Source organism: Lithobates pipiens, unplaced genomic scaffold (assembly GCF_037356315.1).
Source record: "Lithobates pipiens isolate NorthernLeopardFrog02 unplaced genomic scaffold, aLitPip1_a1.2 Scaffold_28, whole genome shotgun sequence".
Classification (NCBI taxonomy): domain Eukaryota; kingdom Metazoa; phylum Chordata; class Amphibia; order Anura; family Ranidae; genus Lithobates; species Lithobates pipiens.
Window position 1 is genome coordinate 122,238,795 of NW_027507789.1, and position 18,702 is coordinate 122,257,496.

General features: G+C 42.6%; 1 protein-coding gene across 4 annotated transcripts in view; it reads left to right on the forward strand.

The window, feature by feature from the left end:
- The window catches only part of LOC143935591 (signal transducer and activator of transcription 5B), a 413,177-nt gene that overhangs the window by 144,503 nt on the left and 249,972 nt on the right, over positions 1–18,702 (forward strand). For 2 of the 4 annotated variants that reach the window (XM_077459573.1, XM_077459571.1), the window contains exon 3: positions 807–884. The exons of the other annotated variants lie outside the window; for them this stretch is intronic. The gene's annotated coding sequence lies outside the window, so the exon portion shown is untranslated. The remainder of the gene's footprint in view (positions 1–806; positions 885–18,702) is intronic. 4 annotated transcript variants of the gene reach the window in all.

Consider the following 18,702-nt stretch of genomic DNA (forward strand, 5'->3'; position numbering starts at 1 on the left):
GCTTCCAGAGTTACCACAAAGGTACCATAAAATCCACCCCCAGGCGCTGGGAAATCCAGTCATGCTTCCACACTGTCATCCTCTTCGAAGATACCAGATATGGCAAGCCAGGGTGAGTCATTGGAACCAGTTGGTGGTGCAACTGCTTCTCACACTTCAGCCCCTGTATACGTGACTGAAGATGCATTTTCCTCTGCCCTGCAGGGCCTAGAAGAAAGATTAGCGGCTTTAATCGCATCCTCCATCCAAATGCATAGGAAGCATGCTAGATCCTCCTCCCCCATCTCAAACCCTTCTAAGGAAACACTGCGTACAGGATGAGTTATTACCCTCAGGCGATCACGAAGGAAAACAAGCCGGTCATTCCTCTGCGGGGTAAACCACAGTTGATGAACCTTTTTCAGCCTTGCAATCTGAGAGATTGCTGTTACAAACTCTTACGGAGATGGTTCATTCCATTTTCATTCTACCCCAAACAGAGTCAGTTGAAAGTTTTTGGTTTCTTCATTGGGTTCTAAAACCTTTACAGTCTTTTCATGTGTTTCCGGTCTATGCAATACTAGAAAAGCTTATTTATGCTGAATGGGATCACCTGGATAAGCATTTTCTCCATCCAAAGAGATTCTCAGTTCTCTATCCCATGGAGGAGAAATTCAAAAGATGGAATGTACCAGCAGTCGATGCTGTGTTTTTCAGTGTAAATAAAAGTTTAACTTGTCCAGTAGACAATGCGCAAATGCTTAAAGATCCAACAGATAAAAAGTTGGAATTCCTGTTAAAATCCTCTTTTTTTTTTTTCTTGGCAGGGGCCGTTACTCAGCCTGCAATAGGCATCTGTCAGTCCCTAAAGGACCAGTTCAGAGAGGTCCCTGCACAACAGACACGTAAGTTGGCCGAACTACCAAAGGCATTATGTTTTCCCATGGACGCTATGAAAGACTCTATTCACTAGGCATCCCGCCTTGCGCTTGTGCTAGTGCATATGCGTAAGACCCTATGGTTAAAAAATTGGCCAGCCGAAGAACCTTGCAAAAGGCTTCTGACTAGTTTCCCTTTTCACGGGGAGCAACTATTTGGGGATGATTTGGATAAATACATCCAAACAATTTCTAGTGGGAAGAGTATGCTTTTGCCAGTCAAAAGAAAGTATAAACGTCCTTCATTTAAACTGACTTTTTCTCCTGCATCAGGCGCATCCGCCTCTAGGCAGTGGCGACTGCCTCCACCGTCGGACTCTAGAGGAAACCTCGGAGTCAGGCCCAGGCACAAAAGAAGGCCCGGGGCCAGAAATCTGCAAAGCAGAATACTAAAGCCTCATCATGAAAAGGCACCCCCCCCCCCTCGCCGGAGTGGGGGGAAGACTTCTGCTATACTCAGAAGTCTGGCAAAAGGAAATTCAGGACAGATGGGTCATCTCCATGGTGTCTCTAGGATACAAACTAGAATTTTGGGAGTTTCCACCATCTCGTTTTCTGAGATCAAACCTTCCCAAAGATCCAGGGAAAAAGACAATCTCTGTTTCAAGCATTAGACCAATTACTGGCTCAATGGGTGATCATACAGATCCCCACAAAAGAGCAAGGTTTGGAGTTTTATTCAAACCTGTTTACGGTCCCAAAACCAAATGGAGATGTCAGACCCATTCTAGATCTAATGAATCGAAATCAGTTCCTGAAGATCCTCTCCTTTCGCATGGAGTCGACCAGGTCAGTAGTCTCTAGCCTACAAGAAAGAGAACTTCTGGCGTCCATCAACATCAGGAATGCATATCTTCATGTCCCTATATTTCCTGCTCACCAAAGGTTTATGCAATTCGAAGTAGAACAGCAGCACTTTCAGTTTGTAGCCTTGCCTTTTTGGGCTAGCTACAGAACCCCGGGTGTTCGCAAAAGTGCTGGCCCCACCTCTAGCCAGGTTAAGGGCACAGGGCATAACAGTCTTGGTGTACCTAGACTATCTATTGCTAATAGACTAGTTGGTGGCTCGTTTGGAGCAAAGTGTATGCATTACAACCAGTTACCTGGAAAGTCTGGGTTGGATCCTCAACCTAAAGAAGTCTTCCTTAAAACTGCTAAAAAAGCTGGAGTATTTGGGTCTGATCATAGACACAACCCAGAAAAATTGCTGCTGGCAAAAATCAACTCCATATGAGAGCTGATGCGGGTGGTCAGGTCGAAAGGAGATCCCTCATTTTGCCTTTGCATGAGGTTGTTAGGAAAGATGGTGGCTTCATTCAAAGCAGTTCCCTATGCCCATTTCCATTCAAGACTGTTGCAAAACAGTATCCTGTCTGCTTGGAACAAAACGAAAAACAAAGCCTCTTACCAGAGAAGATGGATCCCAGATTATAGGGATCAAAAGCGCTTAATTTAATTATAATCAGCTGCAGTACTCCACTCCTTCAGCTCTGTTAGGAGACCTGGTAATGTTGGTTCGCCTGGATATGGAATTACTTCCAATGTATCCCAAAATATTCCAACGGTAGCCCTGCTGAGTGCTCACCAGCACAAGGAGATATCAATAAGGGAAGGACTCCATAGTGCAATATGTTTTTAAGAACATTTATTGAACAGTTCCATTGCACTTTACAGAATAAACAAAAGACCCTTTGATCCCTATAATCTGGGATCCATCTTCTCTCGTAAGAGGCTTTGTTTGTTAGACATGGTATAATAGCATGGATTTTCAAGATTCTATATTGAGGCACCTATGGACACTTGTTTTTGGAGTCATAATTGTTCACTGTAGTGGACACTTATTGAAAGTTTATATGGATCATTTGTGATTGCGCACTAATTTGTGTGTGTGTGTGTGTATGTATATGTATGTATGTATGTATGTGTATATATATATATATATATATATATATATATATATATATATATATATATATATATATATATATATATAAACAATTGTTTGAATTAGTATTTAGATTCTTGAGTAGCAGCACTCACACATTTACCACATAATATATTTTTGGGTATGCGCAGAATTTAATTTATATAGGTCTTTTCACTTACTAGTCTCTATGTAACGCTGTTCCCTCCCAGTTGTGCACTCATAAGCAGTGGCGGCTGGTGGTTATTTTCTCTGGGAGGGTGGCAAACTGTAACACCCCCTCACCCCTGGTCGGCGGGTCTGGTGCACTGACTCGCCACACTTACATTTCTGTAGACAGATTCACGAGTAAGTAAACAAACAGACTTCCGGTCTTGGCTGCGACCGGAAGTGACCATAGTGACACCTGGCTCCTATTTGACGCGTTGCGTCACATCCCCGTGACTTTATCAAAGGGTCCATGGAGAGAGGTTTGCCCCTGCTCATAAGCGAAAAGACCTGTAAGAGTTTTTTTTAACACCGGCACTGTGGCCCAAACAGCGTGAATAAGCCATTTTCTTATGCTCCTGCAGCTGCATGAAGCTGTGTGAAAGTGGCCTATGTTGGTCTAAGGCCGGGGTCTCAAACTGGCAGCCATCCATCTGTTGCAAAACTACAAGTCCCATCATGCCTCTGCCTGTGGGAGTCATGCTTGTAGCTGTCAGACTTGCAATGCCTCATGGGACTTGTAATTTCGCAACAGCTGGAGGGCCGCCAGTTTGAGACACCTGATCTAAGGGGATGCTTGTCAAATTAGGACCTTCAGCTGTATCCATTTGTATAGCCAATGCATCCCCTTAAAGTAACAGGTGTCTGCACACAGCTTCAGGCAGCTCCAGCTACATAAACAAACAGCTCATTTACATTGTATGGGCCACAGCGCCCGTGTAAATGAAGCCTAAGTGTTACTTCAGCGCAGCAGAATTAAATCCGGCCTGCTGGGCTGTGTAGCAGAGCTAAGTGAATTTTAGAAATAGTCTGACACAAATATACATCTTTAAACTGCTTTGGTGTATTCATGTAATCTGTGTATTTAACTGTTTGTCTGCAGTTCATCTTTAACTGCCATTTTTGATGACTAAGGAGTGCTAGAAGCCTTTTGCAATCTTTTTTTTATAGGCTTACCCTGCTTTCAAGGCAGCAATTAACTCCATTTTTAGATCCTAACTAATTTGCATAGAGGAGCCTATAGTTGTTGAGTAACAAGTCAGTTTTGTAGTATCAAAGTTCTTTAGTTGTCAACAACTCTTAATAGATATTTAAAGTGTTTGTTAACCTAAAAAAATAATAATAATAAAAAAAAAAATCCTGTTCCTTTAAAGCATTTTATACAGCACAATGCTTATGCTGTGTCATTTTGGCCCTCTATATCTCTTGAAATACCTGTCTGATCTACGGTATATCATGGCTGCTGAGCCCTGACAACGTGGTCAGTTTAGGTGCCTCCATCATCCGCACTCTCCTCTGTCCTCATCTGTGCTCTCCTCCGTTCTCTTCCCCCTTCACCACCCTGGCTGTCAGTTGTGTGTGCCCGCCCCCTCCCCTCCTGCTGCTGAAATTACTTTTTCATTTTTACACCATCCTCTCTGTTTATTAATGTAATCTGCTCCTGTATCTGTGCCTTTAAAAAAATGCAGCTATACTCCTGTTTTCAGAGCGCTGATTGGCACTCACATGACCCGCCACCTCTCTCCTTCTCTCCTCCTGACTGATGTCAGCAGGGGAACTTCGGCCCGCCTGCTGCAGCTGTCACGCCGAGAGAGGAGAGAGCTCTGAAAACGGGTATATAGCTACATTTTTCTTTTAAAGGCACAGACACAGGAGTAAATTACATTAATAAACGGAGAGGATGGTGTACAATTTACTTAGGTTAACAACCACTTTAATATTTTAAAGCTAGACAAGTAAAAGGTGGCCAAACTTTAGCATATGCCGAAAATTACCATTTTCTTTGCTCCTTTGTTTTAAATTTTGTGGAATAAAACGTATGCACTAACCTTTTAGCAAATGTGTTGTTTTTAAGGCCCTCATGCACAGTGGACGTTATAAAAATGCCTGTAGCGTTCGCTGTAAAAAGCTGTAGAATTAGTTTTGCAGCATTTTTTCAGTAGCGTTTTTTAGCAAAACTATACTCCCAGAAAAGCTTATGGCTCAAAAATGCTGATTAATGCAGAATAGGCAAGTTTTCCAGCATTTTTAAGCTTTGATCAGAGTTAGGCCTCTTGCACGCGATACTCCTGTTTGAACATCTACTTTTTTTCAGACGTTTTTTTATTTTTTTTAGTATGTATTTTTGCGCATATGCATTCGCCCAATTTTCAGACAAAATTCGGGCATGCATGCCAAAACGTAATTTTGCGTTTTTGCTCTCCACGATATGTAAATGAACATTTGCACGTTTGCTCAATCGCCCGTATTTGCGTGCATGAGCCATAAATTACTGACCAAAAATACAGGCTTTTTACCTTTTTTTTCCCTCTGAAGAATGCACGGCTCTTGTTTATGCGCCTGTGTGCATAGGCGCATTATAATTAATGTCAATCAATCAATATAATTAATAATTAGCTCCTCAGTGAAAAAGCTGTACTGATCTTTTTCAAACTGCGGTGTACAAGAGGCCTTAGAACGTTTCTACAGCTGCTCTTTAAAAACTCCTTAAAGTGGTTGTAAACCCTTACAAACTGCTTTGACCTACAGGTAAGCCTAGATTAAGGCTTACCTGTAGGTCCAAGAAATATCTCCTAAACCTATACAGTTTAGGAGATATTTGCCCGAAGACAGGCACCGCTGTCTACGGCGCATGTGCCGTAGACAGCGGCCCGCAGGCGCACTGAGTGCGGCATTTCCAACGACAGAGCTGCCGCGCGTTTCGGCTCCCGTGCGCATGCGCGGGAGTGACGTCATCGCGGCTCCGCCGAATGACATCGGCGGAGCTGCGAGACCCCACCGAAAAGATGGATGCGCCAGACTACAGGGGACAGCGGTGACATCGCTGGCTCCTGTGTCAGGTAAGTGACACATAATGGTCTTCTATGCGATGCATAGTAGTCCATTATGCTTTGCCTTTGCAGGGAATGAAAGAGGAAGTAAACCCATTAGGGTTTACTTCCTCTTTAAAACCCACTAATTCTTGTTTTTTCTTTCAGTTAGAAAACGCCCTTGCCAAAAAATGCTGATAAAAGCCTACAGTGCCTTGAAAAAGTATTCATACCCCTTTCACATTTTCCACATTTTGTCATGTTATAACCAAAAACATGTATTTTATTAGGATTCTATGTGATAGATCAACACAAAGTGGCACATAATTGTGAAGTGGAAGGAAAATGATAAATGGTTTGCAAAATGTTTTACAAATATCTGAAAAGTATGGTGTTGCATTTGTATTAAGTCCCCTTGAGTCAATACTTCATAGAACCACCTTTTCACTGCAATTACAGCTGCAAGTCTTTTTGGGTATATTTCTATCAGCTTTGCACATCTAAAGAGTTAAATGTTAGCCCATTCTTCTTTGCAAAATAGCTCAGGCTCTGTCAGATTGGATGGAGAGTGTCTGTGAACAGCAATTTTCAAGTCTTGCCACAGATTCTCAAGTGCATTTAAGTCTGGAGTTTGACTGTGCTATTCTAACACATGAATATGCTTTGATCTAACCCATTCCATTGTAGCTCTGGTTGTATGTTTAGGGTTGTTGTCCTGCTGGAAGGTGAACCTCCACCCCAGTTTCAAGTCTTTTGCAGACTAACAGGTTTTCTTCTAAGATTGCCCTGTATTTGGCTGCATCCATCTTCCCATCAACTCTGGCCAGCTTCCCTTTCCCTGCTGAAGAAAACCATCCACACAACATGATGCTGACACCACCATGTTTCACGGTGGGGATGGTGTGTTCAGGGTGATGTGCAGTGTTAGTTTTCCACCACACATAGCGTTTTGCTTTTAGGCCAAAAAGTAAAATTTTGGTCTCATCTGACTAGAGCACGTTCTTCCACGTTTGCTTTGTCACCTACATGGCTTTTTTGCAAACTGCAAATGAGACTTCTTATGGCTTTCAACAACGGCTTTTTTCTTGTCACTCTTCCATAAAGGCCAGATTTGTGGAGTGCACGGCTAATGCCGCGTACACACGACCAGACTTTTCGAGGGACTAGGTCCGACAGACTTTCGACGGAGTTCTGACGGAGTTCTGACCGAGTTCTGACAGACTTTCCGAATGAACAGACTTGGCCACACACAATCACACCAAAGTCCGACGGATTCAAACGTGATGACGTACGACCGGACTAGAATAAGGAAGTTCATAGCCAGTAGCTGCCCTCGCGTCGTTTTTCGTCCGTCGGACTAGCATACACACGAGCGGATTTCTCAGTAGGAACTGGGTCCGGCAGAGTTCTGGCGGAAAAATTTGAAACATGTTCCATTTCTAAAGTCTGTCAGACTTTTGCAAATCAAAAGTCCGCTGCAGCCCACACACGATCGAATGGTCTGCTGGAATCGTTCCGTCGGACCTTTGATGTTGAAAAGTCCGGTCGTGTATACGCAACATAATAGTTGTTCTGTGGACAGATTCTCCCACCTGAGCTGTGGATCTCTGCAGCTCCTCCAGAGTTACCATGGTCCTCTCGTCTGCTTCTCTGATTAATGCTCCCCTTGTGCCTGGCCTGTCAGTTTAGGTGGACTGCCATGTCTTTGTAGGTTTGCAGTTGTGCTATACTCTTTCCATTTTCAGATGATGATGAATTGATCAGTGCTCCTTGAGATGTTCAAAGCCTGGGATCATGTTTTATAACCCAACCCTTCTTTAAACCTTTCCACAACTTTATCCCTGACCTGTCTGATGTGTTCCTTGGCTGTTTGTTCACTAAGGTTCTCTAACAAACCTGAGGGCTTCATAGAACAGCTGTATTTATACTTCTGAAGGAAATTGGTTCCACTAGATTTCAGTTAGGGGTATCATAATAAAGGGGGCTGAATACAAATATACGCTACACTTTTCAGATATTTATTTGTAAAAAAAAAAATGAAAACCATTTATCCTTTTATTTCCACTTCACAATTATGTGCCACTTTGTGTTTGTCTGTCACATAAAATCCCAGTAAAATAAGTTTACGTTTTTGGTTGTAACATGACAAGGTGTGGAAAATGTCAAGGGGTATGATTACTTTTTCAAGGGATAGGATAACATGCTGGAGAGTTTACTGGCTGCAGAAAAAACTGCCTGAAGCCAAAAACAGCAGCTGTATACAGTAAATGCCCAGTGTGCATGAGGCCTTTATACACAGTTTCCTGTAATGCCACCTTTTTAAATTGAGATTGCTAACAAACTGAACTCAGAGATACTGTGTTGCGTGAGAGTATTTGTAACTGCATAGGATCTGAAATGATGTTCCATTTAATTGTCTTTTTCTTGTTATTGTCGCCACTTTATGCTGGAAACATCCATATTTTGTTTGCAGTAATTATATGTCTTGGGTACACACTGTCCCTAGGCCGCACTGACCTCAGCAAATTGATGTAGTGTGATGAGGATGACTGAAATCTGATTTATCTGAACCTTTTGACTTCAGCCTGCCATTAAAGGAAGCTGCAAATTGGCATACAGTGCACATATTCAAAAAGCTAAAAGCTCTAGCTGAGAACCTGCATATACGTATATGATTATAACTCATCCACATGGGTTTATTTAACTTGACGAGATCTAGAGCTACACCCCAGAGATCTTGCGCTCCTCCATCTTCCATTTGAGGATGCCCCACAGGTGCCCAGTCTCGGAAGGGAGGTGATCATGCCATGCTTCAGTATGTCACAGTACATGTTGGCATTCATGGTTCCCTCAATGAACTGTAGCTCCCCAGTGCCACCAGCACTCATGTAGCCCCAGACCATGACACTCCCACCACCATGCTCGACTGTAGGCAAGACACTCTTGTTTACGTGCTCCTCACCTGGTTGGCGACACACACACACTTGACACCATCTGAACAAAATACGTTTATCTTGGTCTCATCAGACCAGAGGTTGTGGTTCCAGTAATCCATGTCCTTAGTCTGCTTGTCTTCAGCAAACTGTTTGCGGAATTTATTGTGCATTATCTTAATAAGACACGGTGTGCGGCGTACAGTCTGAACACTGGCAGGCTAACCCCCCACCCCTTCAACCTCTGCAGCACTCATATGTCTCTTTCTAATAGACAACCTCTGGATATGACTCTGAGCACATGCACCCAACTTCTTTGGTCGACCGTGGCAAGGCCTGTTCTGAGTGGAACCTCTCCTGTTAAACCACTGTATACTCTTGGTTACCGTGCTGCAGCTCAGTTTCAGGGTCTTGGCAATCTTCTTATATCCTAGGCCATCTTTACGTAGAGCAACAATCTGTACACTCACTACTTTACATTGTAGCAACGTGTCATTTATTCACTGTTGTCACATGAAAAGAATAATAAATTAAGTTAAATATTTACAAAACTTCAGGGGTGTACTCACTTTTGTCCTGCTCTCTTCTATGAGGAAAACAGATGAAAAACAGACCACCTGTCCGTTTCCATCTGATTGCCCCATAGAGGAAAGCGGGTCCGTGTCTGCTCTGCATAGCTGAGAGATCCCCCACTGAGTAAACGTTCTCCGATTCAGTGTCCAATCCGATCTGCTGGGGGAGGGAATCGGACCATCGTCTGCCTTTGTTTTTGGTGGGCAGGATCTGATTGGATGGCCGTGGGTGTCAGTGAAGACTGGAAGGTCCGATTAGGACCACCTGAAAAACTGACAGGTGGACCTGATCGGACAGCTCGTGTGAAAGGGGCCAAAAGAGTAGGATTGGGAACTGGTCTTCTGTCTCGGGGTTATCAGATGAGTGCTGCCTGGTTTAATAATGATTGGACAATTTAGAAAACCTGTCCAAGTCATTTTTGCTGAAGCCCATCTCCATGATAAAGCAGTGTGGTAACTCTCTCATGCTTTCTTTTCCCTTCTCCTTTGACTTTACTGAAGTTGAACAGTCTTGGTAGTGCTGGTTTCGGCTCCAGCCAGAGAGCAATCAGAACAAACAACCACTTTTCCATGACCAATGAGTTTGAAAATGAGTGACACATTTTTTTTTAGCAGGGACTTCATTATGTGCATCTTTTTTTTTAATTTGGCATTAACATCAATCACACTGGAGACTTTAGTGATTTTCATTGCTTGGTCTCCACTCAAATAACTGCCTGTAGTATTGGATATTGTCTGTGCTGACACAGGGACACATCATCGGGAATGTGTCTCACACACAGTGACCGTACATGCATTCTAGTTTCAAATTTTGCTGGTGGTGTGAAAAAAAGAATTCTTGCTGATCATAGATTCAGAGCTGTGAAACTCCGTTATGATTTTATCAGTTAAACATGCTTATTCATTTATATATATATTTTTTGCTCAATATGACTAATTCTGAAATTCTTCTCAGTATCCTCTTACAGTTAACATTTTATGTGGTTATTTCAGTTGAAGGCCAACAGCCGGTGTTGTACCGTTAGTACCAAGCTACTGCTGTCTTCATTACAATCTTTAATAACAAGACACAGACAAGTGGGCAAAGAGAAATCTGTTGTAGTCTTATTCACACCAGTGTTAGAATGCAGCCACTGGTGTGCGGTAGGATGGCAGCACTGTCCAAATGCCAATCTCAGAAAGTTTGCACGGTCTCATTTATTTATTTTCAACTAACTCTCTTTTAATGTCACACTGACATTTCATTTAAAGTAAATGTAAAGTCTTGTTTATTATTTTTATAAAAAAAAAAAAAAAAAAAGAAAAAGTTATACTTGCCTGCTCTGTGTCATTGTTTTGCACAGAGCAGCCCAGATCCTCCTCTTCTCGGGACTGTCTTTGGTGCTTCTGGCCCCTGCCTCCTGTCAAGGGCCCCCACAGCAAGCAGTTTGCTATTGAGGCACCCAAGCCAAGTCACAGCTTCTTGTGTCCAGAAGGGGACGCTCGTGGACATCGATGGGGCTCAGTATTAGAAGGGCCGAGGGGGGCTGCTGCAGACAGAAGGCTTTTTTATCTTAATGCATAGAATGTATTAAGACAAAAACTCTTCTGACTTTTTAACCACTCTGTTGGCCGCAGTATGATGCAAGGCGGTGGATTGTGTAGTGCTGGAAAAAAGTTTTTCAGTGCACACCACTGCAGTTGTGTGAACCAGCTGTGTAGGAGACCAGGCATTTTGCAGCAGGACTGTGCTGTAATAGCTGCCCAACGCAGTCCTACCAGACCTGGTGTGAACAGGCCCTTAATGTATGGAAACCAATTTCTTTAAAATATTTGCTTAGGCAGGCCCATATATACTCCCAGGTTTCCTCTTCCCCTCTAGATCGTGTCCCAGCATTAAAGAATCACCTTTTAAAAAATAAATAAAAGTAAATGTACATCTTTTCCAGGTAACAAAATGTGCATTTATTTTTATGCATTTTGACTGGAAGGAGAGAGCCTGAGATCGGTACAGCGTGGATTTCTGCAGATCCTGACCTGGAGTTAAAGCGGGAGTCCACCGTTTTTTTTTTTTTAAAAGCCAGCAGCTACAAATACTGCAGCTGCTGACTTTTAAAATAATGACACTTACCCGCCCAGCGCGCCCGCGATGTCGGCACCCGAAGCCGATCTCTCGATCGTCTCTCGGGTGCTGCCGCCGCCATCTTGGGTATGGGAATCAGGAAGTGGAGCCTTTCGGCTTCATTTCCCGGTTCCCTACTGCGCATGCGCGAGTCGCGCTGCGCAATAAGGATGGTCCCCGCTGTCTCTGGGATCCGTGTGTTTCCCAGCAGGCAGCGGGGGACCTTCGGAAAGGGGCGTAGATTCTGCGGAAAGGGGTGTACCTTCTGCAGAATCTACGCCGGAAGTGGGTGCGGATACCTGTACTGTACAGGTACCTGCACCCCCTCCCCCCTGAAAGGTGCCAATTGTGGCGTCCGGAGGGGGGGAGGGTTCCAATGAGCGGAAGGTCCGCTTTAGGGTGGACCTCCGATTTAAGAAGAGGTGCATGGCTCCTGGGGTTTGCAACGAGCAGGCGCTAACACAGGAAGCTGTGTGGTGGAAGGGCTTTGAGACGTCTCCTAGGCCCAATACAGACAGTAGAAGAGCTGGGTCATCTGGCCATTTGGCTGTAATTTGCCCAAGTCTGCCTTAAAACTATTTTCAAGAACCCTTTCCTTATGGTAGTGTAGGGAAGTTAAGACAGTGGCATTGGTTTGCTGACAAAGAAACCAATGTATGCATGGTGGCATGAATAGGGCAGAGATGGGAGGACTTCTGTAGTCCTGCAGGGGCTGACATCATCATCTCCTGGGATTTCAGTGCAGCAAAAGTACTGCATTGTCATTAAACAACAGAAGTTACTGATTTGATCACTGTAAACTGAACTGTAGTTATTTGCTGGTCATTTTCACTTTATAAATTGTTATGCCTTTAAACAAACATAGAAGGTCAAATGTCAGGTTGCAATAGAGAATGAACAATAAAAAATTAGATTTTCATAATCTAAATTTTAAAAAGGGAAAAAAACAATCTTTACGTTTTTTAAAATTTTATGTTTGTTTATTTTTTTCTGCATGAAGCTGTCCTAACTATAGCACAATCATGTGGCTTGAGCACATCTGAGAACTTTCTGAGATTGGACATTCTCCCAATGCTGCTTAAAGTTGAACTAGCTCCAGTGATGCGATGCTCTGGAGCTCCCCACTGGCTGCTGACATCTTTGAGCGTCCTCCTTCAGGGTATCGAACGGCAGCCACTTTCATTGGCTGGGCTGGGATGGCTTCACGTCCACGCATGTGTGGAAGTTCTGTCTACTTTAGCATGGCTGAATTTCTGCAGTGAGTGTGCACGGCTCACTGTTCAGGGGTGGACAGGCAGGTAGGTAATTTTAACGCAGAAGAGACAAAGCATGTTCACCCATTTTTATTTCTTACTTAAAGTTCCACTATCTAAGTCATACTTGCATCATTTTAGGAAAGCAAAAATATAGACTACCAACATTTTGTACATGTATCCACATGCATGCATGTATGTGTGTAAGTATCTTCTTATACTTGCAAAAGTGTGCACAGGACAAATCAGGTTGGTATTGTATAGGCAGAGGAGACACCAATTCGGATCATACTTCAAATGCTTATGTTTTATAAATGTATAAGAAGTAAAGCATGTTTAAATGTACAACAAAATATTAAGTTAAAACTAAAATTTGTATATAGAGGTTTTAAATGAAAGTTTGAGTGTTATTGTATTGATTTTTCTTGGTAGTTACACATTGTTGGTTTATAAATGTTGTAAGATTTGTGAGCAGGGCCCGTTGTATAGTGGGTTGAAGAATGTTGTCATTAGTCCAGATGTGTGCAGAGTTCTTATAAGTACATAGCGGCAAATGACTGAAGTGACCATGTCACTAAAGTTTTTCCAGGCTTATGCATGCTTGTGAACAAACTGAGGGAATGCTTACCTCTTCTGCCAGTGCCACCCCTGCTGCCAAACACATTCTGAACCCAAAAAATTGTCCCCCAACAATTGAGAAGCCAACTCTTTGGGAGTGTCGAATTCCTGCAGCTCTCACTCCTTCCTCATCATTACTACAGGAGACAGTAATGACAAGATGGTAAGCAAGAGGAACAAGTGAGAGCTGTAGGTGACCCTGAAAATTTAAACTCCAGAAAGGGTTTTGCTTCCTAAGGACTTCTAGTAGCTAGGAAGGTGTTAATCCCAACACTTACCAGTGTGCATTGCCTGGCAAACTTTTCTGTAGTGGCAGTGTCACTTTAAAGTAACAGGAACTTCAGGTGAAGAAATAAAGGTCAATTTTAGAAGCGTATACATTTACTATTTTTTCAGCCAATGTATAATTCTTGGCAGGCAGTGTTGTGATTTCCTCAAGACTTGCTTATTTCCTGGTTCTGCAGTGTTGCTTCCTATGTCATTTTCCCTCCCAGCCTCCTCACTAGGGAATAAATCTGTATCATCACCGGTTTAAAGAGGAAGTAAACCCTGAACCCTAAACCTTTACTTCCTCTTTTTTTTCCCTGCAATGATAAAGCATAATGGGCTACTATGCATCGCGTAGTTGCCCATTATGTGTCACTTACCTGACACAGGAGCCAGCGATGTCACCACTGTCCCCTTTTCCACAGAGCGTCCATCGTCTTTCCCGCTATCGTGGCTCCGGTGCTGTGATTGGCCGGAGCTGTGATGATGTCACTCCCACGCATGCACGCGGGAGCCGCCACTAACCGCATATTGCCATTAGCAGTGGCATGCTCAGTGCGCCTGCGCACCGCTGTCTACCACACATGCGCCGTAGACAGCGGTGCCTGTCTTTTTGCAAATATCTTCTAAACTGTGTAGGTTTAGGAGATATTTCTTGGACCTACAGGTAAGCCTTAATCTAGGCTTACCTGTAGGTCAAAGTGGTCTGTAAGTGTTTATCAACCATCTTAAAAATCCAGGAAGTAATAAAACTGGACCAGAAAGTAATAGGGTGGTCTACCTGGCTAGATGTGTAAATCACAAGAGTAGATGAAAAGAATCTACAGCACATTTGTCAGATAAAATAGAAATCATATTTGTATTTCAACTGCGTTCCTAGATGCCTGTCAAGAGTTCCCCTTTTAATTATTGTTCTTGGTATTATACAGGATTTATATAGGTTACAAAATGGAGGGAGACTATAAAGTTACAATACAATTCAGTACAAGAGGGCCCTGCTCATTGGAGCTTACAATATAAAACAAATGAGAGAGTAATGAGCCTTACCAGTGAGAGGTTGGTGTAAATTCTCTGCAAACTGTTCACTAAATGGTTAATGTACATACTACTTTGGCGACTGGCTAGTGATAGTTTAGCGATCTCTGGATACTGTCCACTCAGATATTAAAGTGGTTATAAAGTCTAAACCTTTTTCTGCCTTGATGCATTTCAATGCACCACTATTTGATGGACCTACCCCTTCCTCCCTAAACACCTGGCTTCTCCACCAATCCAGCACTCTCCTCACTGCCTGGTCTCAGCCATAAGCTGTTGCTGCTGTCGGTCAAATGGCCGAGCTGCACCACGTTGTGTGTGTGTGTCTATGAACAACCTGTCTCAGGAGCACGGCCGCAGAGGTGCCTCCTCAGCACGCCATCTTCCAGAGGAGGAACGAGTTCATACACTTCAAACTGTTCACAAAGTATTTAATGCACTCTGGGGGCCTCGCTGCTAGCTTGGGTACTTGGGCTTTAAGTGACACTAAAAGTTATTGTAAACACTGTATGTAAAAAAAATATAAAGAAAGAAAAATAAACAGGTTTATACTTGCCTTCCCTGAACCTTCTCTTCTCGGGTCCCCCACCAATTCTCCTGGCTGCTCCTCTTCTTTGTGTGAAGCCACTTTCATTAATGGCACACCTGTGGGTTGACTCTTGAGCTGCCCTTCCTGTGTCTATAGAAGCAGACAGTGAGGCTCAGCCCTACACCTTGCTCCCTCGTTACAGGATTTGACCGACAGCAGCAGGTGGTGAGGGCGGGGGGGGGGCGCGCCATTCTGCTACCTAAACATTTTTTACCTTTAATACAAGGAATGAATTAAGGTAAAACATGTTTAGGCTTTAGGCTACCTAAACTCTGGTTTATACAATAAATTCTGATCAAGTATATACAGTATTCTTCACTGATCTTTCTCACCTCCTCCAGATCTCCGAATTCTTTTTTTTATTTTTGCCACTAAAATCAGTCTTTTGTTAGAGCAGTGTTTCCCGACCTTTTTGCCTTCGGGGGAACGCCTGAAAAAATATTTAAGATCTACATCTCAAAGAAAACACTGGATCTGATCAGCAAGCTGTAGATATAACAGCAATAAAGAAACTGTATAAGATAATAGAATCAATATTGTAAAAAAAATAAAAAATTACCCCCTTCATGTGAAACTTTGCTTTTTTTCTGCACAGATGCTCAATTCTGGGTCAAACTTGAGATAAACACACGCATTTAATCTTGAAATGAAATTAAATGGTTTTGTGTCCTAGTCAGACTCTTCCTTTTTTAGCAGGTGCCCCAGTCAGGGCCCCCTTTTACAGCAGGTGTCCCAGTCAGACTCCTCCTTTACAGCAGGTGTCCCAGTCAGACTCCTCCTTTACAGCAGGTGTCCCAATCATTCCTGTTAGTAAGGAGCGGCTCAGCACCCGCTAGGCCTCACCCATGTACCGGCCCTGACATGCAGCCTACCAGTGCCCATGTGCCCCTGCCAACTCTGTCCATCCACCCCCCATCTGTAACCTCCATGTACTCCGATGACTCTCTGTCCCTCCTTCACTCTCCATTGGCGCAGCTAGAAGACTTTATAGCTGTGGTAATGCAGAGTGCAGGGGAAACAGCGAGCCATTGGAGCACTTTGCACACTGCAGAGGGGAGGCAGAGAGGTGCTGTAAGAGCTCACCTTTAGATTGAGCCACTTGTTCCCACTCTCTGCACACCTCCCCTGCTCTGCCCCCTGACCTTATAGGAGCCAGAACTACAGAGGTACCATCGGGTATTCATGTGGGCTAAGTGTCAGTTTGCATTAAGGACACGATTGGCAGTATACATATGCCGTAATGTAGCTTTCCCATGGAGCCCTCGGTTGAGAAACACTGTGTTAGAGGGTGGTTACATTTGTTATCCATGGTCCTACTGTATGTAGGAATGTAGCCACTCTCTCTTGTTGGTTCCCAAGATGGACTAGTTACTATGGGATTGGTAGTGTACATAGAGCAGTGCACGTGACTGCAGCATATGTGCACTCCTTGTTGCAAACAGAATTAAGAGGGAAAGAAGAAAATCATAGAGGACATTGCAAAGAGGTAGAAAACGCTGTAACCATTTCATAAAAAAATAAATTACATAGTAGTGTATAGATTATATTTTAAGAATATCAATTAGTGTTACTAAATAGGAATCTGTTTGGGGCTGGATAGAGGAGGCCAATGGATGTGATAAGAATGAGATCTCACTGGAAGATCATACTCAAATCAGCTACATTTAGGACTGAACTCCGAACACTCCAGTGAGAAATGGAAAGCTCTAATACTATATATAGGTATAGATGTGTTGAATGTAATGACCAAATTTCATCATGTTTCTCAAGTTTTATCACCCAAGAGTCTCCTCTTTTGACCACTGGGGAACGGTCATTGGACAGAAGTAAGGAAAATAGGAGCAAAGACGTCTTCAACTAGCTCATCAGTTTGAAATGTGTCAGAAATTCTTATCCCTAAACACGTGTTTGTGAAACTGTTCTGTAATCTTTTCCATCCTTTTTTAATGAATGGCCAAAATAATTGGAATGGGAATGTTGAAATACTCTAATGCTTTTTGTGTCTTCGGGTCTCTTTTACCTGACTGTTTTCTTTGGTGGGTCCCCTTACTAGGTGGATATGGCCTGCTGCGTCCTTGTGGTTTGATGCTGTTTCTTTTTTTTTTTTTTTTTGTTTTGGCTGGTTTCACTTTCACTGCATGGCTGGTTCCTTTTGCTGCCAGGTACAGTAAATGCCTAAATTTAGCCACATTGTCATTAATGTTAATCACATTGTAGAGGTCGGCTTGGTCATATTTATTTGGTTGTTTTGCCTCCTGGAAACCCTTTTGGCAGTTAACCATAGGAGAGTGATAACCTGTGCTGCTTCTTAATCAAGAATGACACATTCTTCATTCATATTGGTCATTACACCACCCAATCTATAATTTGAAACTGTCAACTTGCCATTGTCTATTACGGCACTTTGCACCCAACTGTTCATCCACCTTTATTTATCAGAACTTTTGATGAAATACTTGTGTTCTGCTCCATTTACTGCACACTGTTGAGACTGACTGCTTGTGACAAGCCAAACATCGGTCTAATGATTTTACTATCATTGATATTAAAAGAAAATGAGCACCATGAAGCCTGCTGGCCTCAAATTATTTTAACTTTATTTTCTGATTCCATATATACTTTACTATATAACCAGAAATGCCATGTCCTTCTAGTAATTGCTGTAGATCTCAACATGCTCTGGAGTCAGTAGGTGAGCTACAAGTGGACCTGCATGGTTGGAACTACTGAATATGTCTTACCATATCACCTGTCCGTAAGTAGTTTGAGAGGGCATGTTCCAGTTGGTTTCTATAAGAAAAATTAATACAGGTGCTTGTGGCATTTAGTTGAGCTGAGCGGGTTTCTTAATATTCTTAACCACTTGACCACTGGGCACTTAAACACCCTTAATAACCAGACCAATTTTCAGCTTTCGGTGCTCTCACATTTTGAATGACAATTACTCAGTCATGCAACACTGGACCTATATGAAATGTTTGTCCTTTATTTCACACAAATGGAGCTTTCTTTTGGTGGTATTAAATCACCGCTCAGTTTTTTATTTTTTGTGCTATAAAAGAAAAAATACAGAAAATTCTGTAAAAAAATGAATTTTTCTTTGTTTCTGTTATAAAATTTAGCAGATTAGTAATTTTTTCTTCATACATTTTGGCCAAAATTTATACTACTACATATCTTTGGTAAAAATAAGTACAAATTGGTGGATATTATTTTTTTTTGTGAAAGTTATAGAGTCCACAAGCTATGGTGCCAACATCTGAAAATTGATCACACCTGAAGTAATGACGGCCTATTTCAATTCTTGAGACCCTAACATGCCAGAAAAGTACAAATACCCATTAGCAAAATCAAGATTTTTTTTTATTTTTTATTTTTTTCACAAAATTTTCATATTATCAGTTTATTGCTCACACACAGTATATGCATACCACAAATTACACCCCAAAACACATTCTGCTATTACTCCCGAGTAT